General features: G+C 44.6%; 1 protein-coding gene across 5 annotated transcripts in view; it reads right to left on the reverse strand.

The window, feature by feature from the left end:
- Positions 1-9,499, reverse strand: part of si:dkey-3d4.3 (ras guanine nucleotide exchange factor F) — a 180,430-nt gene extending 170,931 nt beyond the window's left edge. For 4 of the 5 annotated variants that reach the window (XR_010018039.1, XM_063048544.1, XM_063048545.1 and 1 more), the window contains exon 1: positions 9,444-9,499. The gene's annotated coding sequence lies outside the window, so the exon portion shown is untranslated. The remainder of the gene's footprint in view (positions 1-9,443) is intronic. The other variant, XM_063048547.1, reaches the window with a different exon arrangement.
- Between the last annotated feature and the right edge of the window lie 615 nt (positions 9,500-10,114).

The following is a 10,114-nucleotide window of genomic DNA, read 5'->3' on the forward strand; positions in this document are numbered from 1 at the left end:
GGAGTCCAGCTCACAGCAACCCGAGAGCTGGACCTTATCACTAAATGGCTGGGAAAGGAATCAAGTGAACAGGTGAAACGCATACGCTCAGTGTACGTCAGCAACCCCAAGCTGGTCTTACACAAAGCATGGGAGAGAATTCGGGACTGCTATGCAGCTCCTGAAATTATTGAGAGGGTGCTATTTGAACGGCTGGACAATTTTCCTCGAGTGTCAGCTAAATTATGAGAACTCGGAGATTTACTCATGGAGATTCAAGGTGCTAAAGAAGACGGCTATTTAACTGGCCTGTCATATTTGGATACCTCACGCGGAGTTGGACCAATTGTGGACAAGCTTCCATTTGGGCTGCAGGAAAGGTGGGTGTCTATTGGCTCAGAGTACAAGGAAGAGAACACTGGTCGATTCCCTCCCTTTTAGCATTTCAGTAGGTTTGTGTGCAAGGAGGCGAAGAGGCGGAACAACCCTAGCTTCATAAATCAAGGCAACACCACAACTCACACCAACCCAGTCAAACCCATTTCGAACAATTTTGTCATCAATAAACCCATCTCAGTGCATAAAATCGAAGTCTCCGCAATCAACCATGACCCTAGCAAGAATTGTCCATTGCACAACAAACCCCACCCCCTCAAAAAATGCAGAATGTTCCGAAACAAACCCTTTGACAAAAGAAAGGCCCTTCTCAAGGAAAAAAGAAAATGTTTTAAGTGCTGTTCCTCTACCTCCCACCTCGCTAAAGAGTGCACGTTCCTCGTAAAGAGTTCGGAATGTAACAGCACTAATCACAATGGAGCCATGCATCCCAGCCCGTTACTGCAAACTGCCAAGGCTCCTCCGCTCCCACAAGATGATGGCTGGGTGGGAGAGGATCACTCTGATACAACTATTGTCAGCTCGAGCTGCGCAGAAGTTTGCAGTCCAGGCCAGTCAAGCCGTTTGTGCTCAAAGATCTGCCTCACTAAGGTATACCCAAAGCGAGCCAAAGACAAGGCCATCAAAGCCTATGTAATTCTGGACGACCAGAGCAACTTCTCACTAGTGAGACCCAGAGTTCTTCGAGTTGTTCAGCGTAAAGGGTAATCCATTCCCATACTACCTCAGAACTTGCTCTGGCATCACAGAAACATATGGCAGGAAGGCAGAAGGCTTCCAGCTCGAGTCGCCGGATGGCAAAGTCGTCATCAGTCTCCCTCCACTCTTAGAGTGCAATGAGATCTTGAATAACCGATCCCAGATTCCAACGCCAAGCGCAGTGCCACACCAGCCCCATCTCCACCATATTGCCAAGCACATCCCAGAACTGGATCCGGAAGCAGAAGTACTCCTGCTACTCGGAAGAGACGTTCTTAGGGTGCACAAAGTCAGGCAGCAGGTCAATGGACCACAAAATGCCCCCTTCGCCCAACGTCTGGATCTGGGCTGGGTGGTGATAGGAGAGGTGTGCCCTGGCAACGTACACAAACCAACAGTTAACACGCTCAAGACTAATGTGCTAGAAAGTGGCCGCCATTCAATTTCTCAGCCCTTCACAAGTGTTATGTATATCAAGGAAGCACAACAAAGGCATGAGCATAAAGTAACTGAGAAGACACTGGGACAGTCAGTCTTCGCTCAAACTAAGCACGATAATAAACTTGCTCCATCAGTGGAAGACGCCATCTTCTTAAACATAATGGACACAAAGGTCTTTAGAGACGAAGCAAACAACTGGGTCGCCCCACTACCATTCAGAGTACCATGCCAGCGCTTACCAAACAACAAAGAGCAGGCAGTCAACCGGTTCACATCTTTACAACGAGCCCTGAAAAGGAAACCTGAGACCAGTTACAGAGGTCATTCTACTTCTACCTAAAGACTGATCTAGAGAATAAAGTTCTATACCATGTTTATAGTGACCTTACAAAGGTCAGGCGGGGAGTGTGTTGCCCTTAAGGCATCTATTTGACTTTGTTGGGTCTACGTTTTAAATGATTTGTTTGTAACTATTTTCTGGTTAAAGTTAAAGGTTGATAATTAAGTTACAGTATAACAAAGGTAAATTCATTGTCTACAGTATATCGCGGCATGCGATGACATCACCTCCAGTTTCGTCGTGTCTTATGTGCAACCGGTTTGGGAAGGTGTAAAGGTGGTGCCATGCATGCAGCATGGTTGTGAAGAGCTCCGTTGCTCCCTACAAAGAAACACAGAAGCAACGCCGCAAGTTCATAAGAAAGTATTTGAAGTAAAAATATTAACACGGTTTCTGTTAAGGAAGCGACGGTTGGGGCGGCGTGCATGCCGGCTTTTCAATTTCAAACGCGGGGTCGACTTGAGCCCGATGGCGGTTTGACGCGACCCCCTCGCCCGCTACTTGTGGCAGCTGGAGACACTTGCTAAAAGAAGAGAGCGCGTATGGTCTCCAGAATGAAACAGATGCTGTATATGTTTGTATTTTTTTTTATCAACAGTTTTCACCATACGACATTAATGTGGAAGAGTGAACAGTAAATGGTTAACCTGACTACGACTCTGTCTTCATTGGCTCCGGTTTAACTTGGTGTTTAGTCAGAGTTTCAACACACTGCACGAGAACACTACAGAGTCAGTTCAGATTTGAGGTGAATGCCGTTATGGACACTATTTCAGAACCCTAATGGTTGAAGGGTAATAACTGTTCCTGAAGCTGGTAGTGCCTTCCTGACGGCAGCACTGATAGCCTGGATGGTGGCCATCCTCGATGTCGGATGCTACTTTCCTGCGACAGTGCTCCTTGCGCTCAGTGGTGGGTGGAGGGGGGGGGCTTTTCCTGTGATGGACTGGGCTGCACCCACCACTGTCAGCAGGCTTTCCCAATTATTGGGCATTGGTGTTTCCATACCAGGCCGTGACGCAACTAATCAGGATCATCTCTACAGCGCAGTTTCTCTACATTCTAGGTGATATAGTGAACCTGCAAAAACATTTAATAAAGGTGAGGTGCTGCCATTCTCTCTTTAAAATGCCACTTGTGTGCTAGTCCCAGATCAGATCCTCTGATATAATAGTGCCAAGGAATTTAAAGTTAGTGACCCTCGCCCTATATGGAAATGGAAACACGGTTAATATTTCACACCAGTGACCTTTCATCAGAAGTAAGAGTCAGCTGTATCTGAACTCAAATCCATTTTCACCTTACTCAGAAGCAAGAGAGATAACAGAGTATTCCATTTTCAAAAGATTCTTCTTTCTCTACTAAAAACCCTGACGGAGTAAATTAGCATTGCCACCCTTTTCTGTTGCTCACTGCACAGGCTCAAGTTATGGATTTAGATAAAAAGGAAGGTGGGTTTACCCTGTTGATGTTGAGTACTTCACTCTGTTCTCCTGTATTCGACACAGCTATGTAGATACACAGAAAACATTCATTCAAGATTCGGAATTGTTTAATGGTATTTCCAGTACACAAGTGTAAAGGAGAATGAAATGATTATTACTCAAGATCAAATGCAGCACATACAAAAAGACAAAGAACAAAATAATAATAAAAACACAACATAAATACTGTACACAGACAGCTTATATACATTGATTGATGGCATGCCCATAAAATGACATTAGGCGCAGGAGTGTCTGTACATAAGGGGACTGGCACTCCTGGTGTTGGGGATGTGGAGGAATTGATCCGCCTTACTGCTTGGGGAAAGTAACTTTTTTTTCGGTCTGGTGGTCCTGGTCCGAATGCTATGTAGCCTCCTACCTGATGGAAAAAGAATCGTTAGATCCTAACCACAAACAGAAGGTTGTAACAGAGGGGATGAAGAAAGAAGCTGGGAGGTAATAGGTGGAAGAGGAAAATGGCTGCAGGAGAACTCTGATAGGACAGGACAGTGGATCATGGAGGGTGGGGGAAGGAGGAAGAGCACCAAGCTGTCCCCAGCCAGCCTGTACTACTTCCCTTCCCCCCACCTCCCAATTTTTGTTTCTTCCCCCTTTCTTTTTGGTCCTGAAGAAGGATCTCAGCCCGAACCATTGATTGTTATTTCCTCTCTATAGATGCTGCTTGACCTGCTGAGTTCAAGCATTTTGTGTGTGTCGCTCAGAAGGAAAACAGCTTGAGTTCTCTTTACTTCTTAGCAGCAGGTAACTAGGGAAGGGATGGAGTGAAATTGGGGAAGTTGGAGAACTGGTTTAAGGTAACTCAGGGAACTTGTCCTGGGGTGATAAGAGATAATCTTGGCCATGTACAATCCTCTTGGCCTTAAGTGAGCTGAGCAAGTTCAGACATTCATTCTTGCATCTTTGTAGTTAACTTTACATTGCTCCGTACATCTTCCTAAAACACACTGTCCATTCATCTATGCACACTGAAGCCACGTAGTTCTACCTTAACAATACATCCCTCCCACTCTCTTCAAACTGCTTAGCAACCAGGAACTTACATCAACTAAATATGGTCAAAGCAAAACCATCATTTCAGATCCTGTCAGAAATAACCAACCCCTAAACTTGACTATTTCGTCAGGTTCAAAGGCAAATTCTCCCTTTCTACCCTAACATTAGGAGTCAATCTATATACGCTTGAACACCCGGTGACCCTGTGATCTCTGTCTTGGAGGTCTATGTCAGGCTGTCTTTCAAGAGGGTGAACTCTCATAAGGCAGCAGGCCCCGATGGAGTACCTGGTAAGGCTCTGAAAACTTGTGCCAACCAACCGGCGGGGGTATTCAAGGATATTTTCAACCTCTCGCTGCTACAGTCAGAAGTTCCCACCTGCTTCCAAAAGGCAACAATTATACCAGTACCTAAGAAGAGTAGTGTGAGCTGCCTTAATGACCATCGTCCAGAGGCAGTCACGTCAATACTGATGAAACGCTTTGAGAGGTTGGTCATCGCCAGAATGAACTCCTGCCTCAGCAAGGACCTGGACCCATTGCAATTTGCCTATCACCACAATAGACCAATGGCAGACACAATCTCAATGGCTCTTCATGCTGCCTTAGCTCACCTGGACAATACAAGCACCTATGTCAGGATGCTATTTGTTGACTACAGCTCAGCATTTACCACCATCATTTGCACAATCTTGATTGATAAGTTATAGAGCCTGGGCCTCTGTACCTCCCTCTGCAACTGGGTCCTCGACTTCAAATAAAAAAGCAAGGAGATGATGCTGAGACAAAATAGTTTTGGGTGTCATATCTCAGAAAGAATGTGTTGTCATTGGAGAGAGTCCACAGGAGGTTCAAGAGGATGATTCCAGGAATGAAGGGGTTACTTATAAGGAGCGTTTGACAGCTTTGGGCCTGTACTTACTGGAATTTAGAAGAATATGGGGGAGGGGTGGAATATCATTGAAACCTACTGAATGTTGAAAGGATTAAATAAGGTGGACGTGGAGAGGATGCTTCCTATGGTGGGGGTACTGAGAACTAGAGGGCACAGCCTCAAAATTGAGGGGCGACCTTTTAGAACACAGGTAAGGAGGAATTATTTTTTAGCCAGAGAGTAGTTAATCTGTGAAATGCTCTGCCACAGACTGTGGTGGAGGCCAAGTACGTGGGTATTTAAAGCAGAAGTTGATAGTCTCCTGATTGGTCAGGGCATCAAAGAATATGGCGAGAAGGTAGACGTATGGGGTTGAGTGGGATCCGGGATCAGTCACGATGGAATGGCGGAGCAGACTCGATGGACTGAAAGGCCAAATTCTGCTATGTCTTATGGTTTTCCTAATCGGAAGACCACAATCTGTGTGGATTGGTGACAACATCTCCACCTTGCTGACAGTCAACACTGGCACACCTCAGGGGCGTGTGCTTAGCCCACTGCTCTACTCTCTCTACACCCAGGACAGTGGGGCTAGCTATTGCTCAAGTACCATCTATAAATTCACTCTGATGATGCAACCATTGCTGGCAGAATCTCAGATGGAGAGAGGGTGTACAGGAGAGAGATATACCAGCTAGTTGAGTGATGTCACAGCTACAACCTTGCACTCAGTGTCAGTCCGATGAAAAAGCCGATTGTGGACTTCAGGGAGGGGAAGATGTCAGGACATGAACCAATCCTCAGAGGGATCAGGAGTGGAGAGAGTGAGTAATTCAAGTTCCTGGGGCGGGGGGGGAGGGGGCAACTGCACAGGACCGAAAGAAGTTACAGAAAGTTGTAAAATTAGTCGGCTCCATCTTGGGTACTAGCCTCCATTGTATCTAAGACATCTTCAAGGAAGTACAGTCGATGTCTTGGCCTGAAACGTCAACCGTACTTCTTCCTATAGATGCTGCCAGGCCTGCTGCGTTCCACCAGCATTTTGAGTGTGTTGCTTGGATTTCCAGCATCTGCAGATTTCCTCATGTTTGCACCTTCAAGGAGCGGTGCCTCAGTAAGGCAATGTCTATCATTAAGGACCCCCATCACCCAGGTCATGCCCTCTTCTCACTGTTACCATCAGGTAGGAGGTACAGAAACCTGAAGGCACACACTCAGCGATTCAGGAACAGTTTCCTCCCCTTTGTCATCCGATTCCTAAATGGACATTGGACATTGGACATTGAACCCGTGAACACTACCACACTTTTTAAAAAATGTATTATTTCTGTTTTTGATATATATATATACATACATACATATATATATACACACACACACACACACACACTTGCTGTAATTGATTGATTTATTTTTCTCTTCTATATTATGTATTGCATTGTATACTGCTGCTAAGTTAACAAATTTCACGACACATACCGGTGATAATAAACCTGATTCTGGTTAACAAGGAGTCAACTCTAAATCAATGTCTTCCAACTAAACTGCTGGGGGGGAAAAAATCAGTGGGCTGAGCAGAACCTGTGGAGGGAAAGGAACTGTTCATTCATGATTCAAGATAGTTTAATGTCATTTCCAGAACACCAAGTGTAAAGGAGAATGAAATAATTCTTACTCTGGATCCGACAGAGTACAAATAAAAAAACGTACACTAAAGATAAAAATACAACGATAATAAAAAAGCACAACAAAAACAAATACATAGGACAGTTTATACACATAGATTGATTATATATCCATGAGGAGACGCTAGGCACAAGAGTATCTGTACACAAGGTGACTGACAGGAAATCTTAAAGTAGTGGTGGTTTGGGGGTTGTGACAGGGTTTTGTTTTTGCGCGGAGTTGCTGCCACATGATTGGCTAATTAGATATTTGCATTAGCACGGTGTAATGAAGTGGCTACTGAATGTTTGATTCTATTGAAAAGTACTGACTGCTGTTCTAACAAATCAAAAACCTCCCCCTTAGAAAAATTACTAGAAACTGCCCAAGAATCTCCCGAATCTGAAACACTGGCTGTTTCTTTCCACATATGCTGGCTGACCTGCTGAAAGTTTCCAGCATTTTCTGTTTTTAATTCCAGACTTCCAATGTCTGCAGTTTTTCTTCACATTTGTAAACTATTGTAATGAATCAATGTCCTCCTTTTCAGTAACTAGATGGAAAAATAAGAAGTGTGCTACCTTTTTGAAAGCCAGCCGCTTTTGGCAACATATACCACAATTTCTGTTCAAGTTCAAAAGTTTAAAGTTCAAAGTAAATGTATCAAAGTACATATGTGTCACCATATGCAAACCTGAGATTCATTCTCTAGCAGGCATTCATTGTAAAACCAAAAAAAACAATAGAATCAATGAAAAATTATACAGAAAGACTGACAACCAATGTGAAAGACAACAAATTGAGCAGATTCCAAAACCAAATAATAGTAGTAATAATGATAAATAAACAACACTGAGAATACAAGTTGCAGAGTGCTTGAAAGTGAGTCTGTAGATTGTGGAATCACTTTGGAGTTAAGGTGGGAGTTCTCCACACTGTTTCAGGACCTGATGGTTGAAGGGTTGTAACCATTCCTGAATCTGACGGTGGGATACCTCCTTCCTGATGGCACCATGAGATGACAGCATGGCTGGATGGTGGGCGTTCTTGATATACGCTGCTTGCTTGTGGCAGCGCTCCTTACAGCCGTGCTTAATAGTTAGGGAGGGGGTCTTTTTCTGTGATGGACTAGGTTGGATGCACCACTTTTGTACGATTTTCTACTCTTGGGCATCAGGAAGAGGACTAACCAGTGCCTCATACCACAGTGCAATTTTTACGCAGAAGAGCTGCTACAAAACATTTGCTGTAGATAGATGTGGATGAGTCGCGCCCGCTGACATAAAACATGACATAACGGAATGGGCTAGCCTTAGATAATACCCTCTCTTTCCCGACAGCCAAAGCATCCTGTCACGCTACCTTAAATATTACAATTAAGGCCTTTAAAAAACATGGTAGTCATCCAACGTAAATTTGAATTGAGACAGAATGCCAGTCATGGAAAGAGTTCCTCACGCAGAACCCTCAAGCAAAAACGTGCTCGGACTTGCTGTGAGAGCTCCCAGTCTCTGACACAACCAACAAAGTCCAGTAGGGCCACTCATGCTCGAGCTTCATACCTCCGTACTCCTGAGCGAGGAGAATGTGATCCCTATTTGTTTCCCACCCAAGTCGTCACCGTGAAACAAAACTGTATCCATGATCTAGCCCCCTCCCCGACTCTGTGATCTCTTGATCTACAAACTTCCAAGATAAACATGTTGCCCCAATTCTACTTTCCGCATCCCTTGAATTTAAAGATGGCTTCAGCTGTTGAGCGCAAAAACTGCCAAAGCTTCTAGATTTTATTTAGAGCCTAGCTATCTGGTTAAGTTTTCGGTCATTTCCCCAGGCATCTTTTCACATGGTTAGATACAAGGTAGGTGTGGGTGTGTGCCCGCGTGTGTTTTTTGTGATAACCCCGGTGCTCAGTGTCGAGGCAGTAATTTGATCATCTTGAGGACGTAATTTAAAAAAAAGTTTTGGAAACAAGCCTTAACAGTACCAGCTTACACAATTCACGCGGACTTGCCGACGATTCAACACAACCAAGCTTGGGTAACTTAGCGCCAGCGAGTCTAAACTATTATCTAACACAGAGCGGCCAGCCTCTGGGGCACACATTACATCAGAATCCGGACAGCACCTTTCAATCGAAGGAAACTGCCCAAAATCTTGCCGTTAAAACGCTGTACTTTAAACCGGCATCTCGGGCTTTAATTAAGAAATTCTGGCATGTTATGCGTTTGCATTATCGTCAGGACAGCCTACTAAAAGTCATCGGAACGTTTATTAACAGTATAAACGCCTGCGATCCGGTTTAAAGATAATAATATTAAGAGTGAGTTGATGGAAAGAAAGTTAACAGTTCCACGCTGACGGAATGAACTACAGTTGGTTTCACAAAGTTGTTACAATTCACAGAGTATCCATGTGTTTCCTATCTGGGTGACATTCCACTCTCTCCGTGCAACCACACGCTAACCCCTCAAATGACCGCTCACTGCTATAAACTCCAAAAAGAGTACAGTACCACACCATAAACAGGAGGTTCACACTTCACTCACCCACCGTCCGCTCCGCCGAGAAGCTTCAGCACAGAGTAGGCACCGCCCTATTGTCAATTTACTCCTTCTGGTTGCTTGATCAGTGCTGCCCTCTACTGTAGCGGATGGTTAACAACCACGACAGGCCAAGCGCTCTCCCGTCGCTGCCGCTTCGTAGTTTCCGCTCTCGTATGACTGCTATGTGAAAATACGGAGCATGTGCTTGGTTCTGCTCTCAGGAACGCGAGTTCTAATGTTTGTTTATTTTATTGAGATACAACACGGAATAGCCCCTCCCGATCCTTCAAGCCACACCACCCAACAACCCCCGATTTAGCCCTAGCCAATTTATAATGACCAATTTTAACCTATCAGCCAGAATGTCTTTGGACTTCGGAAACCGGAATATCTAGAGGAAACACACATGGTACAAATTCCTCTCAGACAGCTGCCGGAATTAATTGAACCCATGTCGCCTGTACTGTAAACTGAGAGTTGTGCTAACCACTACACTACTGTGCCACCCAGCTGCAATAAATTCCTGAAACACATATATACACATTTTTTTAAGGAATATATCTGGAAGAAGGTGGTATTGCCTTCTTTCAAAATGTCACTGTTGGAGAACTTAAAGGAAATATTGCAAAAACAGAGGGCAGCATCTTTCATCAAAGATCTGCACCACCTGGGCC

Source organism: Mobula hypostoma, chromosome 5 (assembly GCF_963921235.1).
Source record: "Mobula hypostoma chromosome 5, sMobHyp1.1, whole genome shotgun sequence".
Taxonomy (NCBI): Eukaryota; Metazoa; Chordata; class Chondrichthyes; order Myliobatiformes; family Myliobatidae; genus Mobula; species Mobula hypostoma.